Source organism: Halichoerus grypus, chromosome 2 (assembly GCF_964656455.1).
Source record: "Halichoerus grypus chromosome 2, mHalGry1.hap1.1, whole genome shotgun sequence".
Lineage (NCBI taxonomy): Eukaryota > Metazoa > Chordata > Mammalia > Carnivora > Phocidae > Halichoerus > Halichoerus grypus.
In genome coordinates this window covers 141,010,894-141,026,542 of record NC_135713.1, presented here as the reverse complement: position 1 = coordinate 141,026,542, position 15,649 = coordinate 141,010,894, and the positions used below count along the sequence as shown (strand labels likewise).

Here is a 15,649-nt window from a genome sequence, read left to right as displayed (position 1 = left end):
CTGCTCAGCGGGGCATCTGCTTCTCCCTCTCCCTTTGCCTGCTGCCCTGCCTACTTGTGCTCTCTCTCTCACTAATAAGTGAATAAAAAAAAAAAAAAAGAATCCTTAGTGTCAATGCCTCATTCCTCTGCCCAGAAGCCCTCTTCTGATGCAGAGCATTCTTCGATGACAATGCTTCATTTGCATTATGACCCACAGTGAGGAACCAAGGCAGAAGACCAAACACCTTTGCTGGGCATTGTCAAAACGAGCCCTTCAAAGGCCCTAGGGTTTTGTCCAGTGGCTCTGAGCACTTTGCTTTAAAGAAACAGCCAAATGAACCATAACATCCCCTTGATTCAGATTCAAGTTTAATGGACATTTCTCAACTAAGAGAGAGACCCCAGGAAAGTGGCTGAGTGCTTACTGACCCCAGAGGCAGGTCTAAACGTGCTGACCTACTAGCTGTTGCAACCGTGGGCAAATTGCTTAACTCTGTTTCCCTCCCTTTCCCCACCTGCCTGGTCAAGTTGTTTGTCAGGTTTATTTATGTTTTAAAATTTTCTTTATTGGGGTGCCTGGGTGACTCAGTTAAGTGTCCAACTCTTGATTTCAGCTCAGGTCATGATCTCAGGGTCATAGGATGGAGCCCTGCATTGAGCTCTGTGCTCAGTGGGGAGTCTGCTTGAGAGTCTCTCTCTCTCCCTCCCTCTCCCTCCGCCCCTCCCCCTACTTGTGCACGCGCTCGCACACTCTCTCAAATAAATAAATCTTAAAAATTTTTTTTTTAAACTGAAGTATAATCAACACACAGTATCCTATTAGTTTCAGGTGTCCATCATAGTGATTCAATATTTTTGCACATTACAAAATGATCCCCATGGTAAGTGTAGTCGCCATCTGTCACCTTACAAAGTTATTATGATATTATTGACTATATTCCCTAGGCTGTACTTTTCATTCCCATGCCTTGGTTATTTTATAACTGGAAGGTTTGAACCTCTTAATCCCCTTTGCATATTTTGCCTGCTCCCCAAACCCTCTCCATCTGGTAATCAGCCCCTTGTTTCCCGTATCCATGGTTTAAGTGAGGTCAAGGTGTGACTAAGGTCCCTGCACCTAGCAGAGACCGAGCAATCTGCAAACAAGGCCCCACGTTTTCCCGTACAGGTGGGCTCTCCTTCAGTGTGCATTCTGTGGAGAACACAAAATGTCCCACTCCATGAAACACTAATCTTTCTATTGCACCAAATACATAAAAAGCCATTTTATTTGATAAACTCCATTTAGAAAATACCTTTCGTTCCATGTTGAGAATGAATGCCCTACATTTAATTTGCTTCTGTAAAATCTGAGCCCAATCCTTTCGGTGCAATAAAAATGTAATCCTCCCAGAAGACACGTCTCGCCTGCCCCGCTTTGAAATTCTCACTCAAATCTGTGTCTGTGCGAAATTCAGAATTCTCGCCAGAGTTAATATTCCCTAGGTCTGTCCAGAGAGATGTTAAATTTACCTGAAGAATATTAAAGATTAGTCAAGACTATAATTCTTTCAGATATTTTGCTTGACATTCAGAACTTCCATTTTAAAATCTGGAATTAATTTTTTTTTTTTTTCCTATTTGATAATTGCCTGTCTTGCTTCCCTAGTACGTAAGTTCTGTGAGAGCCTAGAATTTCACCTGGTACATAATCGGTAGTTAAGAAGTCATTGTTAGGGGGTGGGAGGGGTGGCTAGGTGATGGACACTGGGAAGGGTAGGTGCTATGGTGAACACTGTGAATTGTGTAAGACTGATGAATCACAGACCTGTACCCCTGAAACAAATAATATGTTATGTTAATACAAAAATTAATGAATTAAAAAAAAGAAGAATCCTTAGTGTCAATGCCTCATACCTCTACCCAGAAGTCCTCCTCTGATGCAGAGCATTCTTCGATGACCATGCTTCATTTGCATTATGAATAAAATAAAATGAAAAAAAAAAAGAAGTCATTGTTAAGGGTGGCTCAGCCGAAGCATCTGCCTTCGGCTTGGGTCATGATCCCGGGGTCCTGGGATCAATCCCCACATCGAGGGAGTGAGCCTGCTTCTCCCTCTCCCTCTGCTGCTCTCTCTCTCTCAAATAAATAAATAAAATCTTAAAAAAAAAAAGTCATTGTTTAATGAATGAATGAATGAATAAATGAATGAAGCAGCAAGGTTTTTTACTGCACAACTGAAAAAACAATGTATGAGCTAGAAATGAAGGTCTCTACTTAGGAGCTTCTTACATCAAAATGCATTTTTTTCTCCAAATCCAATGAATTATCTTAAATTTTCCCCTTCCTTTAATTTCTGAAGCTCATCTAGAGCTTTCCACATGTATGAACCTGTGCATTTTATGTTGTATGTTAATTTAAATACATTTTCAATATGATATCCATGTACGGTTGGTCCAATGCACTGGACATGCTTGGTCCTCAGAGTGGATCCTACAGGGCCCCATGCCTGTTTTCACGGCAGCCTAGTGTAGGTAATTTAAGGGGCTGTTTAGAACTCTCATTCTGTGTGGAATGTTTATCTAATTTTAGTACTAGTGAAAAAAAAAACTCTGGGGGTACCTGGCTGGCTCTGTCAGAAGAGCGTGCGACTCTGGATCTCGGGGTCATGAGTTCAAGCCCCACGTTGGGTGTAGAGATTCCTTAAATAAATAAAACTTAAAAAAAATAGAACTCTCTTAGAGGGCTTTCCGAGGGCTAACGACATCATTTCTTTCCTACGACAAGCCTACTTTTACTTTTTGTGAAAATATTGAAGAACTACTCTGAGGTGCAAGGTTATTTTCCTTAACGGTCTTCTTTCTATTTTCATAACTTTACATATATTTTTAAAAGATTTTATTTATTTATTTGACAGCAAGCGAGCAAGTGAGAGAGAGAGCACAAGCAGGGGGAGCAGCAGAGGGAGAGGGAGAAGCAGGCTCCCCACTGAGCAGGGAGCCCGACGTGGGGCTCAATCCAGGGACCCCGGGATCATGACCTGAGCCGAAGGCAGATACTCAACCGACTGAGCCACCCAGGTGCCCCAACTTTACATATGTTTTTTTTTAAAACAGGAAATGGAGCCATAAACAAAAAGTTTAAAGAGTGTTCATAAATGATTTGCGTTTGCTTCTGAAGGAGGGACTTGGCTTTTGGAGCATGATCCCAGAGACACGGAAGGGAATGATGACCTGTAGGCACTTAGGGGACTCAGTGCTCAGGGCAACTGCATCCATCTGCGGGTTTTATGGGCAGTTTGAGGAAGATTAACAAGGAGGAGTATAATTGCTGGTTAAAACACATTTCCGCAGACTTTCCAAGTATGCTGCCTAAACGGCAGGAGAGAGGAAGCGTGTATCAGAAGAAGACATTTCGAAAGCACATTCCAAATAGTTCTGACACAGTCTTCTGTCCCTTGATTGTGCTCCAACCACATACTGCTCCTTGACCTAAATAAATGTGCCCTGAAGCATTCTTATCTTCTATCTCAGCCAGTTTTTTTTTTTTTTAAGTTGTGGGGTTAAAAACCTCACCAGTTCATTCATTCACTTAACAACTATTTATCAAGTATCGATTTTGTAAGAGAAATTCCAGGCTCCCCCAGAGCTTAGGTGCTAGTGCAGAAAGACAGACCGTCAGGGAGTCAGCAAGCACATTAACGAGATCCTTTCTGCTGGTGATGAGGGTGACGAATGACCTCAAATGGGAAGGAGTGCTGGAAAATGTGAGTGAGTGATCTCCAGAGAAAGTTGGCTGGGGCTGAGACCCAAAAACATGAGCAGGAACCGGGGAGAAGAGGGGGCAAAGGAGGCACAAGGGTTAGCAACCAAAGAAGGCCTCCGTGGTCAGCCCAGGGGAGCGAGCGGGAGAGAGCAATGGCAGACTAAGGTCAGAGAAGGAGTTGGAGCAGGGTCATGGAATTTGGATCCTATGCTAAAATGAGAATTCGGTGGGTGACTCAAGGGGTTTACTCAAGGGAGGGACAGGGGAGTCCTACAGGGAGGACTGCCTAAACAGCAGGGCCTTTTAGGTAATGATGCTTCCCCTCCGCAGAGAACGTGACCCTGGGGACCCAGCAGGTGGCAGGGAGGCCGGGGCGGCAAGGGGGTCGCAGTCCACTGTCTCATGCTCTCTTGCAAATGCATTGGTTGGTGGGACCTGGAAAAGTCATGCTGCAACTATGCTCCAAACCGATTTTTTGACAAGACAAAAAAACAAAACAAAACCCCCAAAGATTAACTAAAGTGATTCCACAGTTTTTTCAGTAAAGAGAAACCTGTTCTACCAGGAGGCTGCCCTCATAACACAGGCCTAAGACATAGCTGGCTGTATGGGTTTTCTAAGTGACTTATGATTGGAACACACATCACTTGACGTATGAACTGTGCCTGGGCCCTCAGTGGATGGGGGAGTCTGTCCTCCAAGCCTTCGGTGTGAACGTGAACAGCAACAGGGACAAAATGCTAACGCTTACTGAACACTTAACTTTTGCTACGTAGTCAACTAAATCAGGTGATGGCAAACTTTTTCTGGGAAGGACCAGCTAGCAAATGTCCTGGGCGCTCTGGGCCATGATCTCTGTCACCACTGCTCAATGTCGCTGTTGGAGTGAGAAAGCAGCCACAGGTAACACATAAGGAATGAGTGTGGGCCTGTTCCAATAAAACTCAATTTCCCAAAACAGGCAGCAGGCTATTGCTTGTCCATAGCCGTGGACAAGCTTGATGACTCCTGACTAAGTGATTTACATACATGAAGTTCTTTGATCCTCAAAATCGCCCTTAATTTACAAATGAGGGACCTGTGGCACAGAGAGGTCATGTAACCGGCCTGGGCGGCACAGCTCACGTGTGGCGGAGCTGAGATTCACACCCACGCAGTGTGGCTCCAGAAGCTGACAGCCGAGTCACCGCGAGTGTGGCTGGGCCAGGACGAGCCCCAGACTCAGTCACCTCTAGGCTTCACTTGCAAATTTATGAGTAATGTGGTTTCTTTACCTATCAGAGGCCTAGCTTACAGGAAAATAAGAAGAATAAAATGTTGGGGAATGGAATGGACCAAACAGTACAACGTTTACATCAGCACAGTGCTTTGGAGGAGTTGGCAAGTCATTTCACATTTTTGTGGACTTTTGGTATCATATATGAGGGATACCCGGGAGGCGGTCTCTGAGTTACTGGGGACACCTGCGTCTGGCTATGTGTGATCATCTCGCAGTTCATAGAAGAATGGCAGTATTAGCAGCCTAGGATTTTTCTGCATCGGTCCTTTCCTCTACATACTTCATGCAATTATTACAAGGATCAAAAAGAAGAGAAAGGAATACAGAGGATTCTGGAGAATAAGGAATTTTAACAGCAAATCTGTAGTATGTAGAATGCATACAGGGAGAAACTTTATGCTTCGTTTTCTTCCTCTGAAAATATGGACAAGTGTGTGTGTTCTTTAACAGCTATGCTGGGAGCTCTCTTGGATTTTTAAAAGATCAATCAAAACGGGGCGCCTGGGTGGCTCAGTCATTAAGCGTCTGCCTTCGGCTCAGGTCATGATCCCAGGGTCCTGGGATCGAGCCCCACATCAGGCTCCCTGCTCCGCGGGAAGCCTGCTTCTCCCTCTCCCACTCCGCCAGCTTGTGTTCCCTCTCTCGCTGTGTCTCTGTCAAAAAATAAATAAAAATCTTAAAAAAAAAAAAAAAAAGATCAATCAAAACCCTTGGGAGTTCAAATTTAGTTGTTATTTTGGAGAGTGAAGTTTTTATGGTCAAATCGACTCCCATCTGTGTTCACAAGCTAAGTCAAAGAGAAAGTTTGTTGGGTTACATTTTTGAGCCCCAAAGCTCACTTTCTTTCTTTTTTTTTTTTTTTTAAAGATTGTATTTATTTATTTGAGAGAGAGAGCGCACAAGCATATGAGGAGGGGGAGGGGCAGATGGAAAGGGAGAGAAGCTCAAGCACACTCTGCGCTGAGCACAGAGCCGGACGTGGGGCTCGATCTCACGACCCTGAGATCACGACCTGAGCTGAAATCAAGAGTCAGAAGCTTAACCGACTGAGCCACCCAGGCACCCCCAAGGCTCACGTTCTGTGTATCATTTCTAATACCACATGGCTCCCTTTTTAGATATGTCTACGGAGAAAAACTAATGTCTGCAGTGGAAATTTATTTTGCACAGAACTCCTACTTTTCCTTTTCGTATTTTTGTTTTAAATTTTTATTTTTGGAAGAATTACAGATTTACAAGAAGTTGCAAAATATCTAAGCAGGGAGGTCCCACGTGCCCGTCACCCAGCTTGCTCCAAATGTATCACCTTGCAGAGTTAGAGTTCAACATCAAAACCAGGACACTGATGTTGGCCGAGGACACAGAGCTTACTCAGGTGTTACCAGTGTTATATGCTGTTATGTGTGTGTGTGTATAGTTCTATGCAATTTTATCACAGGTGTGGAGGAGTGTCACCACCACCACAATCAGAATATAGAACTGCTTCATCAACCCAAGCTTCCCTTGTGCTATCCTTTTATAGCTAAGACCTCTCTCCTTCCCGTTTGGCAACCAGTGATTTGTTCTCGAGACATCTCTGTAATTTTCTTCCTTCAAGAATGTTACATAAATAAAGTCAGGCGGTATGTAACCTTTTGAGACTGATTTCTTTCCTCCACAAAATTCCTGATGCATCTATCTGGAATTCATCCTTTCTATGGCTGAGGAGTGGTCCACAGTATGGACGTAGCAATAAGCAACAATTTGTTCAACCGTTCCCCAAGGAAAGACATTTGGATTATTTCCAGTTTGGGAATACTGTGAATAAAGCTACGACGAGTATGCATGGGCAAGTTTTTGTATAAACATAAATTTTCATTTTTTCTGGAATAAATACCCACAAGTACAATTGCTAGATGATACAAAGTGCATGTTTCGTTTTCAGGAAACTCACACACGGTATTCCCAAGTGACTGTACTATTTCATTTTTATTTATTTTTAAAGTATATGTTAAACTGGGGCTCCTGCGTGGCTCAGTGGGTTAAGCATCCGACTCTTGGTTTAAGCTCAAGTCGTGATCTCAGGGTCGTAAGATCAAGCCCCACCTCAGGCTCAACGCTCAGCAGGGAGTCTGCTTAGGTTTCTTTCTCTCCCACTCCCTCCGTCCCTCCCCCCTCAAATAAATAAATAAATCTTTAAAAAAATGAAGTCTATGTTAAACAAGAAAACTCCTTTGTGAGTTCAACATTAATATCTATTATGCATATTTTAAGATTTAATTCAATGATTTCTTTTGCTATCTGACAGAGTACAAAATTCATCTTATATCAGATCTACCTTTAACTTAAAATTCACCCAGTGGTGGAGGAGAATGTAATCCTCTTCATGTCCCTACTATTGAATACACTTTATGGGGTGTCTCTTTATTGATACCATCTTATAAAAACAAGACAATCACCACTGCATTCAAAAACGTGTTTTTCTCCTTTTTTTTCCAAGTGGAGAATATAAAGCAAAGTGAAACCAAATTTTCTTTCCCCTAATATCCTATAGTTTAAGAGCAGAAAAAAACAAGCTCTTACTGGGTTGACTCAAAAGGCACACTTAAATTGATTAACTTGATTAACTTGATTTTTCTCCTTTCTTTTCCTTTACCTCACATAGACAGACCAAAAGATCAAATCACAGAAACATCTTTTTCTAAAACAAAAACAACCAGAAAGTGCTTAGAAGCAGGTAGCATTCTCTATAAAAGAGCAAAGAGAAACAAGGGCAGCTGGAGCCACAGGATCTCAGGGGCTGCAGAGGAAAGGGGGTGCCTGAGCTCAGCTGCAGAGCTTAGGAGTCAATGGACAAGTATCTGTTGGGAACTCACTACCCGCCCGACACCGTGCTGGCTGGAGAGATGGGAGGACATAGGCTGAGAAGAATAATGCTCTCCAAGCACTTCCTGTCCAGCTGGGCGCCACGTGGTTCCCCCATGAAGAGAAAGGAGATGAACACAGGCCAGCATATGCTTAGTGACAATGGCCCGCATGTGCGTTGACCGTGGGCCAAACACTGGGCAAAGAGCTTTGCATATATTACTTGTTCAACTGTCCCCACAGCCCTGTAAGGGGCCTATCCTCATTCCCATTTGACAGATGAGGACACTGAGGCTCAGGGCGTTGGTTAAAATCCAACATGTCCTTTGCCACAGTCTGATTTTCCATGGTCACTGAAAATGTCTCTCATCTACGTTATCTTTCCTGCCCCCGAGGCCCCCTCCCTACAAATGTGCAGCCTGAGCTGGGGGACGGCTGTAGGCCACAATCTCCTTCGGCCTGATGTGACTTTTGGCCAAAGTCTTTTTTTTTTTTTAATTTTTAATTTTTTTTGAAGATTTTATTTATTTATTTGACAGAGAGATAGAGCCAGAGAGCACAAGCAGAGGGAATGGCAGGGGGAGAAGGAGAAGCAGACTCCCCACTGAGCAGGGAGCCCAACGGGAGGCTCGATCCCAGGACCCCAGGATCATGACTGGAGCCGAAGGCAGATGCTTAACCATGTGAGCCACCCAGGCCCCCCAAAGTCTTCTTTGACCGAGACTTATTTCATCTTGGCCACTGTATACTGAACTCACCTGAGCTCCAGAAAGCAGGAAGAGAACGGGATCACCTTCACTATTGCTTTCCATCTTTATTTGGGACACACAACTCCCTGCTTCAACATTTCACACTGGAAAAAAAAAAAAAAAGGACAAACAAGGGATTGTTTTGGCTGAAGAAGAAGGTAGAGGAGAGGGGCACCTGGGTGGCTCAGTCGATTGAGTGTCTGCCTTCAGCTCAGGTCATGATCTCAGGGTCCTGGGATCGAGTCCCGCATCAGGCTCCCTTTCAGCGGGGAGCCTGCTTCTCCCTCTCCCATTCCCCCTGCTTGTGTTCCCTCTCTCGCTGTCTCTTAAATAAATAAATAAATATTTTTTAAAAAGAAGGAAGAGGAGGGGTCAAGGTCCCACCTGTTCTCACCACTTTCCTTCCCTGGAGGCATCTGAGAGGCTCATCTCTGAGCAGTTACTGCTCAAAGCCCAGCTGACTCCTACCTCGTCTCTGAACCTAAGAGGTACAAAAGTATCACCCTGTTTTGGCCACAACTGGATGAAAGTCCTGGTGAGACACTGGAAGTGGCACCCAGGGGTGCAGATGAAGGAGGCACTCCTCACCTGCTTGCCCACTTGGAATGTTCTGGTGCCCATAGTCCTGCCCCACCTGCTCCACACCTGCTCACTCACCCCAGGCTTCCAAAATTATAGCATGTATGTTAACAAGCAGGTATTTTCCAAGCAGTAAAAAGTTGAAGCTAATGCCAGTCATTTGCACCTAAATCTTTATTAATAAAGAATCTGAACGTTTTTAAGGGCTGGGAGACAGAAGAAAACACAAAGAAGAAAAAGATTGCCCAAACTGGGAAACCAGGGTGCTAAAAAAAAAAAAAAAAAATCTCTCTGCTTCACAGGCTTGCTGAGATCCAACCTTGAGGGTGGGGTTTGTGGCCAGAAACCTCCTGCTGATTTGAGCAGATGAAATCCTGTGGTAGCTCAAGGTATAACAGTAGCAGGACAAAGCATTTGCTGGGAATCTTGTACAGGACTTTAAATAGAAAACAGAATGCCTGTGTCCAGATTTGAGAATTTTGTATGGAACATGAGGTCATTTAGCTGCTCTTTAAAACAAGCAGAACTTCCAAGGGATATTTTATTGCTTCCAAAATGATTTTTTATTCTTTGGAGGCTTTTTTTCCTTGGCACCGTGGGGTTTTCTTTTGGGTTCTTAGGTTAAAAGAATATGATAAATATACTCAGTGTTTTTAAAAAAAACAAACAAGCTCAAAATTCTACACTTTCAAGAGAGAGAACTTTTACCCTTGCGTTTCTGATGTGAGTCTTTGATACTCGGCCCGGATTTGATTTCGAGCCATTAATCCATTAGGGTGATATAAAAATCTCCATCCTCTGCTCCATGACCCACAGCTGGAGGCACTCGCCAGAAAAGCTAACAGTACAGATGGTGTTTCACAGAGCCCACGGGCGGATTTCAGGGTCAGAGATTTCCAGAAGAGGAGAATCTCCTAGAGAGTTTGTAGGTACAGATTCAGAGCCAGTGCCTCTGTTTTGACGATTCTGAACCACTCACCTTCCGTTTGGGAGAGGTGCAGGATGAGAACGTGATGTCAGACCGAGCCCACGTGCCCACCTCCCCAAACCCTTTCAATGAACAGGATGATATAGATTTTAAAAATATGTAATACTTGGGGCGCCTGGGTGGCTCAGTTGGTTGAGCGACTGCCTTTGGCTCAGGTCATGATCCTGGAGTCCCGGGATCGAGTCCCGCATCGGGCTCCCTGCTCAGCGGGGAGTCTGCTTCTCCCTCTGCCCCTCCCCCCCTCATGCTCTCTCTCTCTCTCTCTCTCTCTCTCTCTCTCTCTCAGTCTCTCTCTCAAATAAATAAATAAATAAAATCTTTAAAAAAAATAAGTAATACAGCAATGCTAGAAGACAAGAGTTACCATGACGTGGAGGACGTGTTGCAGACTGCCCAGAAGGCAGAAAGAAGACAGGACTGGACTGACAGAGGACATTGCTGGAGAGGGTTGCTGCAGGGGTGGGTGGGAGCTGTTCTGGCCAGTGCTCTCAGCTCAGAGATGCTGGATTCCCCATGTGGGGACAGGGACACACACAACTGGGAGGATACATCAGTCCACGCTCCACTGACAATCATGTGGCAGAACAGATCGACACTTTATTTTTTTTTAAAGATTTATTTATTTGAGAGAGAAAGAGCATGAGCAGGGGGAGGGGCAGAGGAGAAGCAGACTTCCTGCTGAGCAGGAAGCCCGATGCGGGACTCGATCCCAGGACCTCAGGAGCACGCCCAGAGCTGAAGGCTGACGCTTAATCTACTGAGGCACACAGCACCCCCGGGATCAACACTTTAAAGGTGCATGATTTTCAATCAGGAAATTCCCATTCTAGATATTGTCCCCAGAAAAATAGTTGTACACATGTATAAAGAGTATGAACAGGGGCACCTGGGAGGCTCAGTCGGTTAAGCGTCTGCCTTCGGCTCAGGTCATGATCCCAGGGTCCTGGGATCGAGCCCCGCATCGGGCTCCCTGCTTGGTGGGGAGCCTGCTTCTCCCTCTCCCTCTGCTGTTCCCCCTGCTTGTGCTCTCTCGCTCTATCAAATAAATAAATAAAATCTTTAAAAAAAAAAAAGAGTAAGAACAATATGTCCCTTAAGAGAGTGATTGATTTATGATATAATTGTGTGACATATTCATAACAGTGGGGAAAAAAACTGTACTGACTGTAAATATCATGTATGAGCATGTAGAAGCATGATAATGTGTTTTTAAAAAGCTTTAAGGAGTGTCTGGGTGGCTCAGTCGGTTGAGCGTCTGCCTTCTGCTCAGGTCATGGTCCCAGGGTCTTGGGATCAAGTCCTGCGTTGGGCTGTCTGCTCAGCGGGGAGCCTGCTTCTCCCTCTCCCTCTGCTGTTACCCCTGCTTGTACTCGTGCTCTTTCTCTCAAATCAATCAATCAATCAAATCTTTAAAAAAAAGGTAGTAGAACCATCCATAGAAGCTGATGCCATTTATATTTAAAAAATTTCAATGGCTAGTTTTCTAAATGTAGATCTATAAGTATGTATGTATTTATATAAATTGACATAAAATTGTCTGGAAGGATGTATATCAAACTAAAAGGATGTTAGCCATGATTGCCTTCTTCTACATATTTCTATAGATTTTGAACTTTTATTTTTATTTTTTTTTAAGATTTTATTTATTTATTGGACAGAGAGAGAGAGAGAGCACAAGCAGGGGTAGCGGCAGAGGGAGAGGGAGAAGCAGGCTCCCCACTGAGCAGGGAGCCCAATATGGGGCTCAATCCCGGGACTGCGGAATCATGACCTGAGCCGAAGGCAGACGCTTAACCCACTGAGCCACCCAGGCGCCCCAAGTTTGAACTTTTAAAACAGATTAGAATACACTCATGTATTGTGCAAATTTTTTTTTAAATTAAAGTTTTTAATAGTATGGAGTTTCCTCAGAAACTTAAAAATAGAAGTACCCTACAATCCAGTAATTGCACTACTGCGTCTTTATCCCCAAAACACAAAAATACTAATTCAAAGGGATACATCCCCCCATGTTGATTGCAGCATTACCTACAGTAGACAAATTACGGAAGCAGCCCAAGTGTCCATCAGTTGATGAATGGGTAAAGAAGAGGTGGTGTGTATCTACAATGGAATATTACTTAGCCATAAAAAAAGAGTGAAAACTCACCATTTCAGTTTGGAAATCACTGGAAGCACTATGATTACAAACATCATGGAGGGGAGTCTCCATCACCTTCTTATAGCCTGGGGAAGGCAAAAGCCCTCACTCAACCTTTGCTGGGCTGGGGCCCCAGTTTTCTCCGTGGTGTGTGGCTGGGGTAAAATGGTAAAGTTCTGTCAAAGTTCTCTGCCTTGCTAGGCTGCCCTTTTCCCCGTCCTCTGGCTACAGAGAGCAGGCTTTGCTTGGGCCTCTGTGTGTCTGTCCCTGCGAGTTTTCCTGGCGGGATGGCATCTTCAGCTCCGAGGGAGGGATACAGGAGGGCGGGGAAAAAACCCAGGAAATCCAATGCCAAGTTGTTCCGGGGATCCCTGCTGCTCAGAGACCATCCATCCGCCTTCTCTCGCCACCTTTCAGAGTCTTTTATCTTTGTTTTATATATAATGTCTAGAGTTTTTAGTTGTATTTAGTGGGAAGGATAGGGAAAAGCATATCTGTTCCAGCTTCCTAGACGTGGAAGTCCACTTATTCCTTTTAAAATGTTCTCTATTTTGGGGCGCCTGGGTGGCTCCATCAGTTAAGCGTCTGCCTTCGGCTCAGGTCATGATCCCAGGGTCCTGGGACCGAGCCCCACGTCGGGCTCCCAGCTCAGCAGGGAGCCTGCTTCTCCCTCTCCCTCTGCCCCTCTCCCCTGCTCTCTGTCTCTCAAATAAATGAATAAAATCTTTAAAAAAAAGTTCTTGATTTGGATTTAATTTACAAAATAATACCTGTTTACCCTGACAAGTGAAACGATAAAAAGAAGCATACAGAAAACCTAAATAATATGCATGCACCCTTCACCTCTGCTGCTTCTCTGTTTTCACCCCCCCCCCAGGTAACCATGGTTCGTCACCTGGTGTTTTCTTGTCACCCCGCTCCTCCACATTAATGCAAACATACTAAAAAACATAAACAGGCACTTTATCTTCGGTTCTGTTTCTGCAAAACTGCCTTTTCTCCTTGTCCCAAATAAGCAAGCTTTGCCTTGTGTTTCAGTTTGGAAACTACTGGAAGCGCTATGGTGACAAACGCCGTGGAGGGGGTGAACTGCGACAGCACACGGCGGAAGGCGCCCAGCGCTTTGCTTGTCCGGGAGAAGAAAAGACAGAGACAGGCAACCACCAAGTAGTGATTTTTTTTCCTGAGCGTTTATCTCTATCTGAAGTAACTTCGAGCCTGTGTGTTCCTCTGCACTTGGAATCTGATCCCGGGACATATTAACAAAGGGGAACCTGGGGGCCAGGAGGTGCGCCCTGAGCGTGGGGAGCCCCTCCCACTGCCACACTGGGCCTGGGGGCGGCGCGTGTGCTCACAGGAGGAAAATTCCCCCCCTGCAGCTCCTCCTCCCTGCTCTGGACCACTGCCCAGCCAGAGGGGCGCTGGGGGGGGGGGCGGATTTCCAGCACCTCTGCTTTGGGGAATGAAGCTGAGCAGGTGCAGGACATAAGATGGTGACCTTCCTCCCCCCAACACGTGATGGGGGTCCTGACCCTTCCTTCCAAGGGAAACGGAACCTTCCCCGTAGAGGCAGGTCTGCTCAGTGCAGTGAAAATTGCTCTTCTAAGAGCCTTGTGTGTTCTGGAAAGAAGGACGTCTATTTGCCAGACCCCCAGGTCCGCTTCCTTGGTGGGGGTTCTCAGGTGGGAGCCAAGCCAGTCCTCCTGCCTCTAAGAAGCAGCCACAGTGCTCTCTTTCCCCTACTTTTTTTTTTTTTTTTTCTTTTTTCAAGTCACACGGTCCACGTCAGGTCTGGCCAGGAGAACACGGGCTGAGCGAGCCTTGTCGGTTCATCTCGTTTCGAAAGCGGTTAAAGGCTCAGACTCTATCACCACACTGCCTAGAATCCAGGCCGGGCTCCGAGCCTTGCAAACTGGGGCCCTGGGCAAGCGACGTCCCCTCTCCCTTCCTTGCTTTACTTCTCTAGAAAATGGATCTAAGAAACACAGGCCTGGGGCGCCTGGGTGGCTCAGTCGGTTCAGCGTCTGCCTTCGGCTCAGGTCATGATCCCAGGGTCCTGGGATCGAGTCCCACATCGGGCTCCTTGCTCAGCAGGTAGCCTGCTTCTCCCTGTCCCCCTGCTGCTCCCCCTGCTTGTGCTCTCTCTCTCTCTCTCTCTCTCTCTGACCAATAAAAAATAAATAAAAATCTTTAATGAAAAAAAAAAGAAAGAAAGAAACGCAGGCCTGATGCGAAGATTAAATACATTAGGACAAGGGGGGCACATGACAAGCATTCCTAACTTATCAACTGGTGATAATCGCTTGATTTCCCAACACCGGGGCTTTTCACAAACACACACAGAGATGCAGGTGCCCACAAGCTCCCTGGGCTTCCTCACTCTCCTTTGGTAAATTTTGGACAGAGGGAACAGGAAGCTAGACCTGTTAGTGACCCTGGGGAAAGGGCGGGGAGCGAGATCTCGGGACAGCGAGGCTGAGTGGGCTGGAGGAGGAGATGGACGGACAGCTGGACAGCTGCATCTAAGTAAGGACGAGGGCAAAGTAGTATGTAGGGAAAGTCAGGGTTGTTCCAGAGATCAAAAATGCCTGGCAGATAGCGTTCTGTTTCCAGCACCGCGCACACACTGTCTGTCCTCTGCGATGGAATTTGGGAAGGTGCTGGAGGAAGGCGTTTCTCCGCTCGGACGGCAGGGGGGTGTGAGATTGTCTACTTCAGAGACTGAGGAGCAAGGTGCTTCTCCCCTTGGCGCTGTGAAGGAAAGCAGTCCCTCCACATCACCGTGTCCACGTTCGCTCGCAAATTTAGGATGGCCCGGAGATGTCACACTTCTCCCCAGGTCCGCCGCTCCTGTCCAAAGCCGACTTCATCAACATTGTTTTTCCGTTTTGTGTTTCTGAGTGTTGCCTTCTTCGTTGACTTGATGATCCTCCCCCGCCTCCTTTAAATACAGCCAGGTTAACTGGGCGGACTGGTGGAAGCTAGGCTCAAAATAGGAGCAATTAAATTCATTAGACCTTGGAGGGATGAATTAAAGTCATTTTTTCCCCCAAGAAACAGTACAACGGCTTGAAACCTGCTTCACAGCTACATTCCAGTGCCTTCAATATTATGAGATAATACGGGCACTCAATCCTACAGAACTATTTATACCTCACCATCCTAAAGCAAGGATCTTCTGTTGCTGAACCCATTCCAGGGAGGTGTATGGATTTGAATAATGAATAGGGAGCTTCCCTTAGGAACGGAGTCTCTGTCACAGAAATACTTCATTGCTTAGAAATAGCCAGCTGGGACTAGACCACGATACCCCATTTATCCCAAGGCCCGTGTTGTAGGGAAGGA

General features: G+C 45.6%; 1 long non-coding RNA gene across 2 annotated transcripts in view; it reads right to left on the bottom strand.

Annotated features, from left to right (window-relative positions):
- Positions 1-13,180: 13,180 nt before the first annotated feature.
- The window catches only part of LOC118541488 (uncharacterized), a 38,122-nt gene continuing 35,653 nt past the window's right edge, over positions 13,181-15,649 (bottom strand). For both annotated transcript variants that reach the window (XR_013445864.1, XR_013445865.1), the window contains exon 5: positions 13,181-15,285. This is a non-coding gene — a long non-coding RNA (uncharacterized LOC118541488). The remainder of the gene's footprint in view (positions 15,286-15,649) is intronic.